Genomic DNA, 18,441 nt, shown 5'->3' with positions numbered 1-18,441 from the left:
GAATAAAGGAGGAAGGAGGCCCAAATAAAAAACTAGGAGGAATAAGGACCAGGAGATGTCTGAAAGTACAAGGTTTCCCTCTGCTCCTCTCCTTCAGAAGAATCAGAAGCAGTAGTTCTAGAACTATGAGGCCAGAAAAGCTTTCATGATTCATTGGCTTTTTCCTAACACTTTAGGAAAATTTTACTTAAAAAATGAGCAAAAGCACTGCGATTAAATCTCAGTCATTTATAAGTGTCCCAAAAGACAATGCAAGTATACTGGACAAACAGGCCTTTCCAACAGATATAAGTCATATATCAAAAATCAGCTTAAAGATTTAAAAAAATAATAACATAAAGTGGCAACATAAACACAAATTAGAGAAACTCAAAAGGGATCGACAAAGCTTAGGACAAAATCAGAAATAACAGATCATTTCAGAAATGAAGACTAAAGAAATATGAGAATGAACAAACAATAGGTAACAGATAATGCCTTAAGGAAACTAGAAGGTGAAAAGGAGGAAAAGCTTAAATCAAAAACAAGTAATTTGTGAACAAGAGTAAAGGGATAGTAGCAAGCAATCAACAGAAAACAGGCAAAGATCCAATGTGTGTGTATAATAGGAGGCCACAAAGAAGAAAATCAAAGTGATGCAACATAAACACTAAAAAAACATAATTAAGGCAATTTTTAAGAATTAAAAAAAAAAAAAAAGAAACTGTGTGTGTGTGTATTTTGTGTGTGTGTGTAGTAGCATCCAATCCCTAACAAACAAATCTGAGATAAAGTCTAGAAAAACCCTGACTTTTTAAAAAAGCAAAAAATAAAATTAAAGTCCTGGCATGCAGGCAAAAAAAATATTCATTCACCTGTAATGGAAAAGCTATCAAAACATCATTAGTCTTTGACAGCAATGCTGTAAGAGTGGGAGAAAAAGAAACCAAATGTCAACAAGGAATTTACAAGCAGTCAAACTAGAGTGAAACTACAGGATCATCTGATAAATTTGTTTTAAATTGTATGTAAAGAACTAGTTTCTTTTCTATAATAGTGTTTCCTTTATTAATTTAGCTGCTCCACTTAGAATCCTTATTACAAAATTACTGTGTTTCCATTTTTAATTCTCATTTATCTTGGAATCACAGTTAAAATTTTTTCAATGGGGAAACGTTAAGTTTTATTTATGACGAAAACTTAGAGTGTCTTCTAGGCAAAATATAAGAATAAATACTAATACATGTTCGTAAACAAGATAAAGATTACCAAATCGAAATGCTTTTTTTTCAACCAATAACTGAGATTAAAGTTGTGATAGTAAATAGTATTGTTAAAAACAAAATTCAACTGAATAAGAGAATGAATTTACTAAATGATTCATTAATTGGGCAGCATCCCACCTAGCAAAGGCATTCTAGAGTTGTCATATGGAAGATTTTTATAATCAGAAAGAGGTTAAGATGGTAAGAAAAGAAAGGTTACTTTAGGGTCTTATCAATCAGGTTATTTCACTAGTGCTAAACCAGAAATTCTAGATTGATCGCTTTAAAATTCCAATTTGTAAGGAGGCTGAAACTACAATTAGGTAAGTATTAAGTCTTGGTGGGGTTTGGCATAAATGACTCCATGTTGGGCCTTTCCTTCCTTCCTTTCTTTCTTTTTTAAAAGATTTATTTTTTCATTTATACAATAGCTGGGGTACAGGCCAGAGGCGCGGGAAGGTGAGAGATTCACCAGAGACAGAGTGGGGAGCAGAACAGGCAGATGGACCGAAAGCACTGCTGAGGGGAGCAGGGGGCGAAACAGGAAAGGTCTGCCTCGCCATCTCCCTGGCCGGCTGGGAATCAAACCTGCGCTGCAGAAGCTATGGACAGCTTCACAGTGCTGCACTCAAGCCGCTGTACAACGGGAGAGGCCCTTTTATTTCTTTAAACACACACACACACTTTTTCTTTTTTTAAACACACACACACACACACACACACACACACACACACAAATCCTCCTCCATCATTTAATTTAACAACCCCCCCCACCATCCAATAATACATGAAACAAAACCCTATAGGAACTACTGATTTAAAATCATTCTTGGTGGGCCTCCCCTGTGGCGCAGCAGTTGAGCGCTGGGTTGCGAGGCTGCCCGCGGCCTCTGTGGCACTGGTTCGATCCCCGGCTGCTCCCCGGCCACAGGAGGAGGGTCCCACATGGCACGCAGACCTCTCCTGCTGCCCGCTGCTCCCCTCAGCAGTGTACTTCGGTCCCTCTGCCTGCTCTGCTCCCTGCTCTGGCTCTGGTGAATTCTCTCATCCTCCTGCGCTTCTGACTGTACCCAGTGCATGTATAAACAAAAAACAAACAAACAAATAAATAAAACATGCCTCTATAAAAAAAAAAATAGTTCTACAAAAAAAAAAATAAATCATTCTTGGTCTCTCTGGTGGCCTAGGGTTTAAGTCTCAGACTATCACTGCTGTGGCCTGAGTTTGATGCCCAGCCAGAGAGCTAACCGACATACGGCGCAACCTCTCCCGCTGTTCTCCTTAGCAGTATATTTCAGTCAATCTTCCTGTTCTGCTCCCCACTCGGCCTCTGGTGAATCCTCTCAGGCCCCACACCTCTGGCCTACACCCCAGTTCTTCTACAAAGTAGGTATTTTTTTTAATTATTTTTGAATACTACGTATAGCAACATTGTCCCTATTAATAAGGAAGATTTGTTAAGTCTAAACACAATAGAGAACAATCGAAAAGTCTACTCAGTCACCAGGCAGAGTTTTTAAGGTGCTAATGAACATATCAAATTACCTAAGAAGTATTTGGCTTTCCACTGGAAGATTCACATCACTTTCAGTATGTACCTTCAGTGTGTTTTAACATATTCAACAGGAAGTATATAAATGTATAATATGCCTAATCTATAGAGATACTTGCAGGAAAAAGGTGAATGAATTGCATAATATAATAATAATATTCTAGTGGTAGACTGAGTATAAGAGCAGGACTATTCAAAGTGTGGTCCAGCACTGGTGCTGATTCACAAACATTACAAACTGATCCACATCAAGCTAAGTACAAAAACAGAATGTTTAGAAACCTTTACAGCAATTTGGTAATCTTCTGTCTGTTGACTCTAAAAACAAAAATATGGGGCATGCATTTTGTTTTATTTCTTTTACTTTTAGTAATTGACTTCTAATAAATCTTATTAAAAAGTATGGTTGTGACAAATTTGGGAGGAGGAACCATGCTTTATCAGAAATAGTTTGAGAAGCAGTAAGCTTTTTCTGTAAAGGCCAGATAGTAAACATTTTAGGCTTTGTACGTCTCTGTCACATCTACTCAACTTAGCCATTACAACATGAAAGCAGTCAAAGATGGTATGTAACCATATCAAATTCACAGGGCTGTAGTACAATAAAACTTTATTTACAAAAGTAGTAGCATATTGGATTTGGCCTGCAGGTCATAGTTTGCTGATTCCTATACCGTATAGTTCAAGAAAAATAGAAAAAGGAAGGTGACAACATTCTCCGAAACTAGAACTATGCAAGGAAATTTGGCAGTAAATTATCAGAAAGTGTCTTTCACCACCAGATAAACCAGGATTCCATCCATTGCTACAACACATATAAATGAAAACATCTTGTCTGTGTGGTTATCACCATAAGGCACTGAATTTACTGTAATAAAGCAAGGATCCACCACAGCCTGATTAACCTTTAACTACAAATGTGGTTACTGGCACAGCTAAATGAAATCTAGAAGACAGTGATAACAACCTCTTCAGGATTCCAAAAACCTTACTCTTTCCCCTTTTACACTTAGTTTAAAATCAAATCTCTGATAGATTTAAGAAAAGACACCTTCTTGAAACCAACATGTTTTAAAAATAATCCCTAACATCTCCTAACAAGACAGTCCTGTCCCTTATTCTTTGTATTATGAATTAGTTCCTGGGCCTAACAGATACAAAACTCTGCTGGTAGTATGCATTATTAAGGGTAGAAACGTAAGATTTTTACCCTCAAAAAGATAGTATGATAAAAATAAGATAAATCGATAAAGAACAAAACACCAGGTTAAAAATGGTATCACTGCTCCTACGAGAGCCAAAGTTTACTAGAGACCAGAATTTGTGCCTCATTCCTCTTTGTGCCTCTACTCTACCAAGCACATTAAAAAATCAGCTATTTGCTGAATGAGTAAAGTTAAGTAAGGGTGAGTAATTACTACCTGCCTCTTACAGATGAGTAAAAAACCAAAGAATAAAAATTTTCATAGCTGCATTTTACATGCAGATTGAAGATCGCAGTACTATCTCTAACTCCATTATTTAGGTTTTCCCACCATGACTGCCTCAACGTATACAAGAAACAAAATTGCATTGGCAGTTAAACAGCCAGCCATCTGAAACATAAAATCAGGAAACTTAAGAGACACATAAGATATCTCTAAAGAACAATCTCAATTTTAAGTTGAGGGTCAGTTAACTGTATTACAGGTGAGCAAGGAGGATAATAAGACGTGATAGAAGAGGAGGGAAGACCAAAAAGTTTCCTTCAAAATATTCTCTTGATTCCTGACACCAAAGAATCTCATATGCAAGGAACAGGAGGACTTTATGAGACTTAGGAGTAAGGGAGAACTCTCAAAGGATAAGGAACATGACCTTGGGTGACAGCTCTCAGTATTTTCATGTTTTCCACAGATTAGAAATTGTAGAATTTCTGCTCCATTGTAGAATCTTGGACAACATACTTAAAAGGATTAAGACTCAAAACCAATATTAAACAAGCCAAGAGTAACTATATATAAGCAGTACTACTGTAAAATAATGTCCACGGTATCTAGAGAAGCTGTTCTCAACTCTGAGGTTTCAAGACTCCTACTGAAAATAGCCCCTCTCTGGTGTTTGCATTGTACGTTATATCTACTGATACTTACCATAGTAGAATTAAAACTGAGAACATTAAAAATATTTTAAAACAATAAACCCATTCCATATTCACATAGATCATATTTCAAGGAAACAAAACTTTTCAAAAACAGACCAAAAAAGTTACTAAGAAAGGCACCGTTCTACATTTGTGCAAATATCTTTAATGTTTGGTTTAATAGAAGTCAGCAACAATTCCTATCTAAGCCTTTGTTTAATCTGTAGTGATACACTGTTTTGGCTTAAGTACATGAAGAAAATCCAGTCCCACACAAATTTACAGTCTTAAAATTTAATAGCATTGCAGATAATTGTGAATATTCTTCATCAATACTGCAACAAAATTCAACGCAGTGGTTTTTCAAAGATTAGATGCAATGTGGAATTTGAAACCATCTCACTGAACTTTCTGTACTCTGATATCTTAAAATCCATTGGGTCTATTTTGCACTTTCAATGGTTCTTTACTCGGGAAATATTAGTTCGCTGAGTTATGAAAAGCTCTTCAAGGGCCTCCCGGGTGACACAGCGGTTGAGTGCTGGGTTGCAAAGCTGCCCGCAGCCTCTGCAGCGCTGGTTCAATCCCTGGCCACCGGGCGAGGGTCCCACATGGCACGCAGACCTCTCCTGCTGCCCGCTGCTCCCCTTAGCAGTGTATTTCGTCACTCTGCCTGTTCTACTCTCCACTCTGGATCTGGTGAGTTCTCTCACCCTCACGGTGCCTCTGACTGTACCCAGTGCTTGTATAAACAAACAAACAAATAAATAGATCAATCTTAAAAAAATAAAAAGCTCTTCAAAATGTTGATACATTTTATTATTCAATTTCAAAAATTCATTTTTTGGTTAAAAAGTCATTACCACTGATTTCATTACAGACGTTTTTTAAATACTAAAGCTCAAATTTTATCACTGGTAGATAACACTATTAGTTCTTTTATTTTTGAGAAAACATCCAAATCAAAATAACCATAGTTTCTCTGTCAGTTATCTTTCAAGTAAAAATGGTATTCTGTAAGAAAAGATGCCAGGTCAGCACACTACTCAATCTCCCAAGTGCTTTTCCTTACAACAACTGTAGTACTTTAACATGTAGAAACACACGTATTTTCCATTATATCACACAGTATTAAAAAGATGTACCCTAGGGCCTCCCCGGTGGTGCAGCAGTTGAGTGCTGGGTTGCGAAGCTGCCCGCAGCCTCTGCAGCACCGGTTCAATCCCCAGCTGCCAGCGAGGGTCCCACATGGCGCGCAGACCTCTCCTGCCGCCCACTGCTCCCCTCAGCAGTGGACTTTGGTCCTTCGGCCTGCTCTGCTCCCCGCTCTGGCTCTGGTGAATTCTCTCACCCTCCTGCGCTTCTGACTGTACCCATTGCTTGTATAAATAAATAAATCTTAAAAAAAAAAAAAAAAGATGTACCCTCTAGGGTCAAGATTTAATAAAAGTAATATTTTGATTACACCAACAAGGACATTTTTTGATAAGGAAGGCTGGAGCAGGGCAGGGAGAAGAATCAAGAGAAGACTGGCAGAAGGAAGCAAGGAGATCAAGAAGAGGACCTGGAGGAGGTACATGGAGCAGAGACATGTAAAGAAGCCGAGCTTGCTTCTCGGCCTTGGACTTGTGCTCCCTTGTACTTGTGCTGGGGGGCACGCGGGGCGTGGGGACATGGAACAATATACTTGGAAGATACGTGGTGAGAGACCCATGGGGAAGTTGTCAATGGCAGCCTTTACCTTGACCTGTATTTCAAATTTGCAAATTTCTTACCAGACGTGCCTGGTCCCTTCTGCCCCTTTCTTGTGGTCACCACCAGAAGGTGGCTTAGTCTTGTGGCAAGCTTATGGGCCTCAGTGGTCCTGCTCTGGTCCAGCCCTGTTTGGCTGGGAATGGGTAACTTGGGGTATTTCCAGGGGAAACTCTGAAACTATTCTTTTTCTTCTCTTTTCTTTATTACACACTAATTGCATTAAAGTTCTTTTCCATGGAAGGTCTTATACACTACAATATGTTATGTCTTTATGCAGCAGACAGCAGAACCCAATTAGGGGCCCTGGAGTGTCCCTCACCCTGAAACAAATCAATCCTACCCCTTTTTTAAAAAGCAAAAAAATTTTTAAAAAGATTTATTTATTTATATAAGAGCTGGGGTACAGGCCAAAGGTGCGGGAGGGTGCGAGGATTCACCAGAGACAGAGCAGGGAGCAGAACAGGCAGACAGACTGAAAACACTGCTGAGGGGAGCAGCAGGTGAGACATGAAAGGTCTGCCACGCCATGTGGGTATCTCCCTGGCTGGTCAGGACTCGAATCCGCGCTGCAGGGGCTGTGGACAGCTTCAGGGTGCTGTGCTCAACTTGCTGCGCCACCAGGGAGGCCCAATCCTACTCCTTTTTATATAAAGCAACAGGGAATTCTTCCCCCCAACACACTTTTTAAAAACAAACAAACAGTCTACGGCCATACCACCCTGAACGCGCCCGATCTCGTCTGATCTCGGAAGCTAAGCAGGGTCGGGCCTGGTTAGTACTTGGATGGGAGACCGCCTGGGAATACCCGGTGCTGTAGGCTTTAAAAAAACAAACAAACAAACAAACCAGAACAATCCATGTCACAAACTTCATGCTTAAACAAGCATTAGTGATCTTCCTCCACCTAACACACCAGGAACACCTGCTTCAGTTCCAAAGTATTCTTTACACCAGTGGGATTTTTTTTTTTTTTAAGGGATGAATAAAACAAGGTAATTACAAAAATTACTGACAGATATGTATCAAAGGATCATTAGGATTTGTCTACTATAGCTGTTGGGTAAAAAGTAAATTCACAAAAATCAACAGTATTTCTATATGAGAAATAAACAAAAGGAATGGTGATATTAGCTCTATTAAAGTAGTGACAAAAATTATAAAATAACAGGTAATTATTGGTAGAGAATGTATGAAAAAAATTACACTTGAATGGAGAAGAACTTGGTTAGTTTGAGTATACCTAACATCGTGAAGACAATTTCATCCAAGTTTAAAAAAAAAATAGATGCAATATATTTCTGATTAAACTACTAATAAAATATTTGAAAGAACTTGGGAACTTGGAAAAATGGGCAAAGAAAAATTCTGTAAAAAGGTAAAGATGGCATTAGCTCTATCATATATTTAAAGCAACATCTAATTGGATGTGGTCTCAAACTGAAAAATGGCTTTCTCCTGCAAAGTAAATGCAAACAGGCTGCTGATTCATTCTTTTTTTGCTTTGTTTTTTAAAGTTTTTTTTTTTTTTTTTTTTAAATACAAGAGCTGGGGTACAAACCAGAGGCGGGGGAGAGTGAGAGGATTCACCAGAGACAGAGCGCGGAGCAGAACAGGCAGATGACTGAAATACACTGCTGAGGGGAGCAGTGGGCAACGACAGGAGAGGTCTGCCATGCCATGTGGGAATCTCCTTGGTCGGCTGGGAATCGAACCTGTGCTGCAGAGGCTGCAGGAGCTTCACAGCACTGTGCTCAACCCGCTGCACCACCAGGGAGGCCCCATGATTCATTCATTTGTTGACTAACTGTGACACTAGTTTCTGTTTAATGTTTAAATGGAACACTCATGACAGAGACAAAACAGATTTCCTAAATCATAGTTTATGTTATCTGTGGTAAAGCTAACGTAAACAATTCATGACCAAGATATTGGGTTGTCGGAAAAGTCATGACTATTTAATATGTCATGACTATTCCGACAATGCAACAGAATCCTTAACTGAAAATTCACACATAAACAGTATTTGAAGGTCAAATATTTTTTCTGAAGTCTCGCTAAAGGGATGCCTTAAATCCATCTGTTGTATTATATTTTCCTGTAACACACTGAAATAAAGCTAGAGCTTAATATTTACTTGTCATACGGGCAAGGAAAGTTGTGCAATTCACGTCTGTCCTCTTTTGAGTTACCTCACAGAAGACTTGTGTATAAGCTGACCCTCAATTTCCAAAAAACACACCTGGTTTGGGTTAGGTAATTCTTTAGGCTGCTTCTTTTCTTCATTAAGTCAAGATTTAATTTCCCATCCTTAGCCTTTCCTGAGATTTGATACAAAAAAGAGAACACAACTGTGAATGGCACTTCCCAAAATAGTATTATGGGAGAACTGTGCCAGGTATCGTTAAGATGCCAAACAAACTCTTCCCTTGAGCAAGTGTCTTTTAACATTTTTAAAATTTTTTAAAAGATTTATTTATTTATACAAGAACTAGGGTACAGGCCAGAGGCACAGGAGGGTGAGAGAATTCACCAGAGAGAGGGGGGAGCAGAACAGGCAGACAGAACAAAGACACTGCTGAGGGGAGCAGCGGGCAAGACAGGTGAGGTCTGCCGCGCCATGCGGCTATCTCCCTGGCCGGCCAGGAATCAAACCCATGCTTCAGAGAATACAGACAGCTTCATAGCGTGGCGTTCAACCCATTATGCACCGGGGAGCCAATGTGTCTTTTAACATTTAAAAAAAATTAAACAGGTTTCTTTTTTACTGCCCGACTTCTCAGAGCCCATAATATGCTAATTCAATTCAGTCTATGAATTTCAGAGAGGGATTTAATATTCAGTCTTTCTCGAGCATACTTGATTAAAGGTTCCCTTTATTCTCCGAGAACCACTAATGGCAAAGAGCCCTGGCTTTGAAGCCAAAAATACCTGTGTTCAAATTCTTGCTCTGCCACTCATTAAATATATAATCTTGGGTGAATAATCAGCTTTTTCCACTGTAAATGGGAGAAATACCTACACATCAGAGGACTGATTTAAGGATAAATTATATACAGTGTGCCTGATGAACTCTCTACAAAACAGCAATTTGCACTCCTGAGGAAAAAAGTTGATATTTAGTCCCATCCACTCCCTCCTTTTCTTTCTTTGCTTTATGTCTTTTCCTTTCAGTTTTCATTCTTAGATTTAACCATCTAATATTCCTATCTTATTTTTAACATTTTTATTTGATTTTTAAAAAAATTAACACTAATATTTATAATACCAAAAAATTCTCCTATATATTGACTCACATCTTTCATCTGAATATTGGCGAACAAAACATATGTCAATGGGGTTGAGATACATTATTAAGTTGAAAAAAGCTAGATATAGCATCATACAATGTATAGTATACTATCATCCTTACTATTAAAGAAGAATTACACAGAAGAAAAAGTTGCACATTTACAATATAATATGGACTAAAAAAAACAGATCAAAGTTCTAAATCAAAGACTTGAAACTATAAAACTCTTAGAAGAAAACAGGGGGAAGTTTCATGATGTTGGGATTTGACAAAGATTTCTTGGATATGATACCAAAAGCACAGGTAATGAAAGAAAAAACTTGGGATGGCATCAGAATTAAATACTATTATGTGCCAAAAGATCACTATTAACAGTGAAAAGGTAACCTGTGAATGGGAGAAAGTATGTGCACCTCTTATAACTGATATGGGTTTGATATTCAGAATATATACACTCCTACAACTCAACAAAACCACCCAAATATTAATAAAAATGGGCAAAGAGCCTGAATAGACATTTCTCCAAATATATACAAATAACAAATAGAAGGAAAGATGTTCAACATCACTAATCACCAGGGAAATGCAAATCAAAACTACTCAGTTACACCTGTTAGATGTCTGAGAATTCCTCAAAAAGTTAAAAACCATGTCTTCTAGATGTGGTACATATACACCATGGAATATTACTCAGCATTCAAAAAAGATAAACACATGCAATTTGCAGCAACATGGATGGCGCTGGAAGGGATCATGCTCAGCGAAATAAGCCAGAAAGAAAAAGAAAAATACCGGTGGTCTCACTCATAGCAGGAATCTAGAAAACCTAAATAAGGGACCAGGAAAAAGAATAACTATAAGAAAGTAGAAATCAAAATCAACAAACAACTATGAACCAGAGACACTCTATGGGGGGGGGAGGGGAGGGGAGGGACTGGGGTCAAAATAAGGGGGTCGCAATTGTATGGGGAATATAAAAATAAAAAAACATTATATATAAAAAAAAAAAACCCAAAAAAACAACAACCATGTCTTCTAGCAATCCCACTGCTGGCATATACCCAAAAGACCGGAAAGGAGGGACTTGAACAGATAATTATATGAGTTCACAGCAGCATTATTCATTATAGCCAAAACAAAAGGTAGAAGCAACCCATGTTCATTGATAGATGAATAAACCAAATGTTGTTATTTCCATTTAATTGAGTGCATATAGTTATTAGCCATGGAAAGGAAGGGAATTCTGACATGTTACACAATGGATGAACCTGGACGTCACTATGCTAAATTAAGTCACAAAAGGGCAAATATTATGAGTCCATTTATATGAGATACTTAGTCAAACAGATTGAGAGAGTAAGTAGAATACTGGTTGCTAGTAAACAGGCAGAGCAGAATGGGGAATCAGTATTTAATGGGTAAGGAGTTTCAGTTTGGGAAGATGAGTAAGTTCTGGAAATGATGGTGGTAATGGTTACACAACAATGTGAATGTACTTAATGCCACTGAACTGTATACTTTAAAGTCACTTAAATGGAAAATTTTGTCTTGTATATTTTACCACAAATGCTTGAGTGATCCATGAGGATCACTCATGGATACAGTTCTAGAAGATGAGAGGAAACTGGTAAAAAGTTTTAATGGAGAAGGGGACCAGAGGATCAATAAAGAGGGGTTGAAAATAGTGGTCTACAATGTGCACATTAAAAACTAATCTAAGAAAATTATAAAACACTGTTAAAAGAAATTGAAGAAGACACAAAGAAATGGAAAGACAAACCCTGCTCATGGATTGGAAGAATCAACATTATTAAAATGGTCATCCTCCCAAAAGCAATATACAGATTCAATGTTATTCCAATAAAAATCCCAATGACATTCTTCAAAAAAATAGAACAAATACTGATGAAATTCATATGGAACCACAAAAAAGCACGAATAGCCAAAGCCCTACTGATGAAAACAAAGGAGAAAGGAGGTATCACACTTCCAAACTTCAAGCTATACTACAAAGCCATAATAATTTAAACAGTTTGGTATTGGAACAAAAACAGACACACAGAACAATGGAACCGAACAGAGCACCCAGAAATAAAGCCACACTTATATGAACAACTAATCTTTGACAACAAAGCAAAAAATATGCAATGGAAGATGGACAGTTTGTTCAATAAATGGTGCTGGGCAAACTGGACCTCCACGTGCAAAAAAAATAAAACTAGACCACTACCTCTCACCGTGCACAAAAATCAACTCAAAGTGGATAAAAGAACTGGAATAAGACCTGAAACCATAAAATATATAGAAGAAAATATAGGTAAAACACTACAAGACATACATCTCAGAAACATCTTTAAAGACTCATCACCCAATGCAGTGATAGTGAAGGCAAAGATAAACACCTGGGATTACATAAAACTGAAAAGCTTCTGTATAGCCTAAGAGACATTAACCAAAACAGAGAGACACCCCACTGATTGGGGAAAAATCTTTGCACTCCATTTAACTGATAAGGCGCTGATCATAAAGATATACAAAGAACACACATGGCTCAACAAAAACAAAACTAACAATCCAGTCAAGAAATGGGCAGAAGAACTCAAAAGACATTTCTCCAAAGAGGATATGCAAATGGCCAACAGGCATATGAAAAAATGTTCAACATCCCTTATAATCAGGGAAATGCAAATCAAAAGCACAATGAGATACCACCTTACACCAGTAAGAATGGCACATATCAAAAAAACAAGCAACAACAAATGTTGGCGAGGATGCGGTGAAAGAACTCTCCTACATTGCTGGTGGGAGTGCAAACTGGTCCACCACTGTGGAAAGCTGTCTGGAGGCTCCTCAGTCTACTAAAAATGGAGCTACCATACAATACAGCAATTCCACTACTAGGGATCTACCCAAGGGACACAAAAACAGTGATTAAAAAGAGCACCTGTACCCCTATGTTTATTGCAGCACTATTTACAACAGGTAAAACCTGGAAAAAACCCAAATGCCCAAAAATAGATGACTGGATCAAGAAGATGTGGTATATATACACAATGGAATATTATTCAGCAATCAAAAAAGATAAACTCATGCCATTCGCAGCAACGTGGATGGAGCTAGAAGGAATTATGCTCAGTGAAATAAGCCAGAAGGAAAAAGAATATTGGATGGTTTCACTTATAACAGGAATATAGGGGAACCAAATAAGACACCAGTGTGAAAAAATAGTAACAGTACAAAACACAACAAAGCAAAAACAGACAATTGTAAACCAGAGATATACTGCAGGGGGGGAGGAGGGAGAGGGGTGACAGGGAGGGAGGGAGGAGCACAGGGGACTGTGGTGATGGTGCAATGGGGAAGGAAATTCTAAGGGGACTCAATCTGAGGGGGTGGGGGGAAGCAAATATTGTCTAAAAAATGTAAAAAAATGATAAATGTTAAAATAAAATATATATTTTTTAAAGATTTATTTTATTTATTTTAAACAAGCACTGGGTATAGTCAAGAGCACGGGAGGGTGAGAGGATTCACCAGAGACAGCAGGGAGCAGAACAGGCAGAATGACCGAAGTACACTGCTGAGGGGAGTAGCAGGTGCAGCAGGAGAGGTCTGCGCGCCATGTGGAACCCTCCCCCAGTGGCCGGGGATCGAACTAGCGCTGCAGAAGTTGTGGGCAGCTTCGCAACCCAGCGTTCAACTGCTGCACCACCGGGGAGGCCCAAAATAAAAAAAATTTAAAAAAACTAATCTAAGGTATTTAAAGGTAATGAAAAGATGTTTGAACTACAGTAATGAAAAAAGTAAAGTATCACTTAACAACAAAACACTATCATGTTATACACACACACACACACACACACACACACACACAGAAATAGTTTATAGAGGTGAAACTAGAGATCACTGAGGAAAAAAGGGACTTCAATAAACGTACTAGGACAAGTGGATTCCTATTTCACCCACAGATAAATAAAATAATTCTAGATGACTTAATTTAGTCTCATCTAAATTCATCTTAATTTGGACTAAATTCTTAATTTAATCTGGGGTCTAGATTAAGAATGTGTTATGTGAAAAGCAAAGTATTAGCCATAGCCCAATCCACTTCAGGTCATAGAGGATTTCGCATGACACAAAAGCACTCATCATAAGAGAGACCAATAGATTCATGGCATAGACACCATGAACCAGGAATATATACAAGAACGTTCACAGCAGAATGCTTTGAAATAGCCCCAAATTGGCAACCTAAATATTCATCAACAGGAGAATAAATGAAGTATGGTATATCCATAGGATGAATATTATATAGCACTGGAAATGAGAGCAACAACTGGGACAAATTCTAAAAACAATATATATATATTTTTAAAAGATTTATTTATTTATTTATGCAATAAATAAATAAGCACTGGGTACAGTTAGAAGCACGGGTGGGTGAGAGATTCACCAGAGCCAGAGCAGGAAGCAGAACAGGCAGACTGACGAAACACACTGCTGAGGGGAGCAGCGGGTGCAGCAGGAGAGGTCTGTCGCGCCATGTGGGACCCTCACCGGGGGGCTGGGGATCAAACTGGCGCTGCAGAGGCTGCGGGCAGCTTCTTAACCCAGTGCTCAACTGCTGTACCACCAGGGAGGCCCTAGAAACAATACTGCCTGAAAAAAAGCAAGTTATAAAAGACAGCAAGTTATACCTTCTAATACCCAAGTCCATAAAAGTAAGGCATAATAAGCATTATGTGTTACAGTGAAACATAAAAACATAGTAAATGTAACACTAGATTTTTTAAAAGCAAGGGCATGGTAAATACAAAATACCTGCAAGTCTCTGAGGGGAGTGGGGGACAGAGGCAGGAAGAAAGGTCAAGGAGGAGTACACAGGGAGCTTGAGCTTCAAGAGAATTAGTAATCCTGTAGTTCTTTAGCGGGTTGGTGAGGTTCATTAGTGTATTATTATGCTTCATCACTTCTATACACAGCATTAATTTTTCTGTGGCTATTAAATATCACTCATAAGTTAAAATACAGTGTGAGCTTATTCCTACTTTGAGGTGAAAAATGATCAATAGTTTCTATCACATAATTCCCCAAAGGATAACATGAAATGTTACTATGAATTTTCTAGGTAAATTTAAGTAATTGTAATTTTATTATTTATTCAGAATTTCTGATTTCCAACCATGAACTTGCTTTGTGTAATTAAAAAAAAGTCATAAGCATATGCATAGTTTTAAAACACTGAAAGATATATAACAAATTTAATGAAGAATTTCTGTGGGTTGGTGATTTTCTCTGTATTTATCTGCATTTTCCGAAATTGCACAGATAAAATATGTACTGCAGTTCCATATTCCTTTATTTGATGATTAACTCTTACAACCAGACATGTTTCAGAATTCTGGTTTTCCTTTTCCTGCTTTTAGAAAGGCAAACAGTACATTTATTAGGATTATCTAACATCCCAGCAGGGGTCTCAGGCAGTACCCATAATCAAACACACACTTTTTCAGCCAAGTGAAGAGTCACAGCAAGTGGGATAAACAGGTACTATAAAAAACTTCATGTCAGTTAAAATCTTGTACTTTTGCTAAAAGAAGAGGCCTAAATTAGGTTTTACCACCAAAGAAGAAGCATTATCTAGTCTATAGGACCAGAGAAGAGTTTAGCTTCCAATTCTGTCCCCACTGGTACAACTAACTTGGAACTCAGTCACTTAGGCTGTGCACATAGTTAAAAACAGGTAAAATAGTTCTTAATTATGTATACTTCTTAAGTTAATATTTTACAATACCAACAAATCAAAGCACTTCAAACTTAACGACTAAAGGACACTATTTCTCTCTTAAGCTAAGGCTTTCAAGCACATTTCAAACGTGACATTAACGAAGGTGTCAAAATATAAAATACTTGGGAACTTTCAAAATCAATGTATATAAAAAACTCAACAGAGGCAAATTAGAAAATGTAAGCTATGAGTAAGGCAATCAAATTCTAAGACAAACTTTGATTTGATAAACTCAGTCCTTCTAGTAATCAAATGATTGATTAGGACACAATGTCTGTACAATGGCCCACTCTGAAATCTCCCTTTTTTTGAAATTGTCTTAATTACACTTGCTGGCATTTGACCCAATCTGTAACAATGACATAAATTCCTAGAAGAGAGAGGATACCTTTTATTCTGCTTTAGTTACTAAAGTGGAGCCCCAACAGTCATTCTTTAATTACAGAGATCAAATTACAACCTTATTCTGTCTAACCAAGTAACTATATGGTCAAACAGGTATAAGCAGTATATAACTGATAAAGAATAGGACAAAGTAGACCCTGAACATCTAACAACTAGAATAAGGACCAAACAATAGCAGTGTAAACAGATTTCATTTGCTAAGAACTAGAGAGTCTGGTAGATCCTTAATAATGAGTTACATCACTCTTCCTCCTGCTAACTCATCTCTACTTACAAAAATCTGTAAGAAACTTGTCTCTCTGTACCACTCTGAAGAACTTCTTCCATGTTAAAAAAAAAAAAAAAGGCAGGGCCTCCCTGGTGGTGCAGGCAGCTGAGCACCATACTGTGAAGCTGTCCGCAGCCTCTGCAGCACAGGTTCCATCCCAGCCAGGCCCATGGCACAGCAGACCTCTCCTGCCTGGCCCACTGCTCCCCTCAGCAGTGTATTTTGTCAGTCTGCCTGTTCTGTTCCCCACTCTGTCTCTGGTGAATCCTCTCACCCTCCCGCACATCTGGCCTGTACCCTGGTTCTTGTATAAATAAATCTTAAAAAAAAAAAAAAAAAAAACTTAAAAAAAAAGGTGTGTGTGTGGGGGAGAGGCAGTAGCATCATAAAATTAAAGAACCAGGAATAAGCTGATCAAATAGTTATCCATCCCTACCCCCCACCCCGCCTGAAAACACAGATCAGCATATATGTAAAAGAAGAGCTCTAGATCATAGACTCTTTGGTCTCCAGGATCATGTTTTCAATATGGTAGCTGCCAGCCACTTGCAGCTACTGAGCTCTTGAAGTTAATAATTTTTGTAATGATTACATCCAATGATATAAGTAATTTTGATACACTGGATTAAAATAAACTATTACTAAAATTAATCTCACCTGTTTCTTTTTACTTTTTAATATGGCTACTAGAAAACTTTAAATTACATACACACCTCATACTATATTTCTATGGGGTAGTGTTATCTCAGGAAAGATGATTATTTTACAATTAATTCCTCCAGTGATTACTTATCTGCCAAAGAACAGGCATGGAACACTCCCCTCATTGCCCATGCCCCACCCCAAAAACACTTAATCATTAACAATCCCAGGATTACTGATGCTGCTGGTTGCCAGAGTAATGCCAGAGTAATCCAGCCATTTACTTACCAAAAAAGAAGAAACAATTTATCTGAGGTTGGCTTAAAAATCTGTGGGTGACAACACTAATGATAAAGGACTGATCACAAAAATCTGCAAAGAGCTGATGAGACTCAACAACAACAAAGAAAATAATCCAGTCAAAAAATGGGCAGAAGAGCTAAAAAGAAACTTCTCTGAAGAGGAAATGCAAATGGCCAACAGGCATATGAAAAAAATGTTCAACATCACTTGTCATCAGGGAAATGCAAATCAAAACTACCATGAGATACCATCTCACACCAGTGAGAATGACACACATTAAAAAAACTAGCAACAACAAATGTTGGCGAGGGTGTGGAGAAAAAGGAACTCTCCTGCACTGCTGGTGGGAGTGCAAACTGGTCCAACCACTATGGAGAGCTGTGTGGAGATTTCTGGACCTACTAAACATAGAGCTTCCATAGGATCCAGCAATTCCACTCCTAGGTATTTACCCAAAGGACACAGAAACATCCATTCCAAAGAGCACCTGCACCCCTATGTTTATAGCAGCACTGTTTACAATAGCTAAGCTTTGGAAACAACCCAAATGCCCAAAAATAGATGACTGGATCAAGAAGATGTGGTACATATATACCATGGAATATTACTCAGCATTCAAAAAAGATAAACACATGCAATTTGCAGCAACATGGATGGCGCTGGAAGGGATCATGCTCAGCGAAATAAGCCAAAAAGAAAAAGAAAAATACCGGATGGTCTCACTCATAGCAGGAATCTAGAAAACTTAAATAAGGGACCAGGAAAATGAATAACTATAAGAAAGTGAAAATCAAAATCAACAAACTATGAAACAGAGACACTTTTCGGGGGGTGGGGGGGCGGGAGGGGAGGGATTGGGGTCAAAATGGGGGGTTGCAATTGTATGGGGAATATAAAAATAAAATTTATTATTTAAAAAAATATATTAAAAAAAACAATCTTTAAAAAATAAATAAATAAATAAATAGAAATCTGTGGGTGAAAAGGTTTTATTTTTTTCCTCAGTGCTAGATTTTTAGGAACAAACTGAGACTCAACTTTGGCACTATACTTTAAAGACAAACAAACGTAAT

General features: G+C 38.0%; 1 protein-coding gene and 1 non-coding gene across 2 annotated transcripts in view; one reads left to right on the top strand and one right to left on the bottom strand.

Annotated features, from left to right (window-relative positions):
• Nucleotides 1-18,441, bottom strand: part of SPPL3 (signal peptide peptidase like 3) — a 107,190-nt gene that overhangs the window by 75,843 nt on the left and 12,906 nt on the right. The window lies entirely within an intron of this gene.
• Nucleotides 7,375-7,493, top strand: LOC119245337 (5S ribosomal RNA). The gene has a single exon (XR_005125275.1). It is a non-coding gene; the product is annotated as a 5S ribosomal RNA (ribosomal RNA).

Source organism: Talpa occidentalis, unplaced genomic scaffold, assembly GCF_014898055.3.
Source record: "Talpa occidentalis isolate TD23 unplaced genomic scaffold, MPIMG_talOcc4v2.1 talOcc4.14, whole genome shotgun sequence".
In the NCBI taxonomy this organism is placed as follows: Eukaryota; Metazoa; Chordata; class Mammalia; order Eulipotyphla; family Talpidae; genus Talpa; species Talpa occidentalis.
The sequence above is the reverse complement of the archived record's forward strand: the minus strand, read 5'-3'. Positions and strand labels throughout refer to the sequence as shown.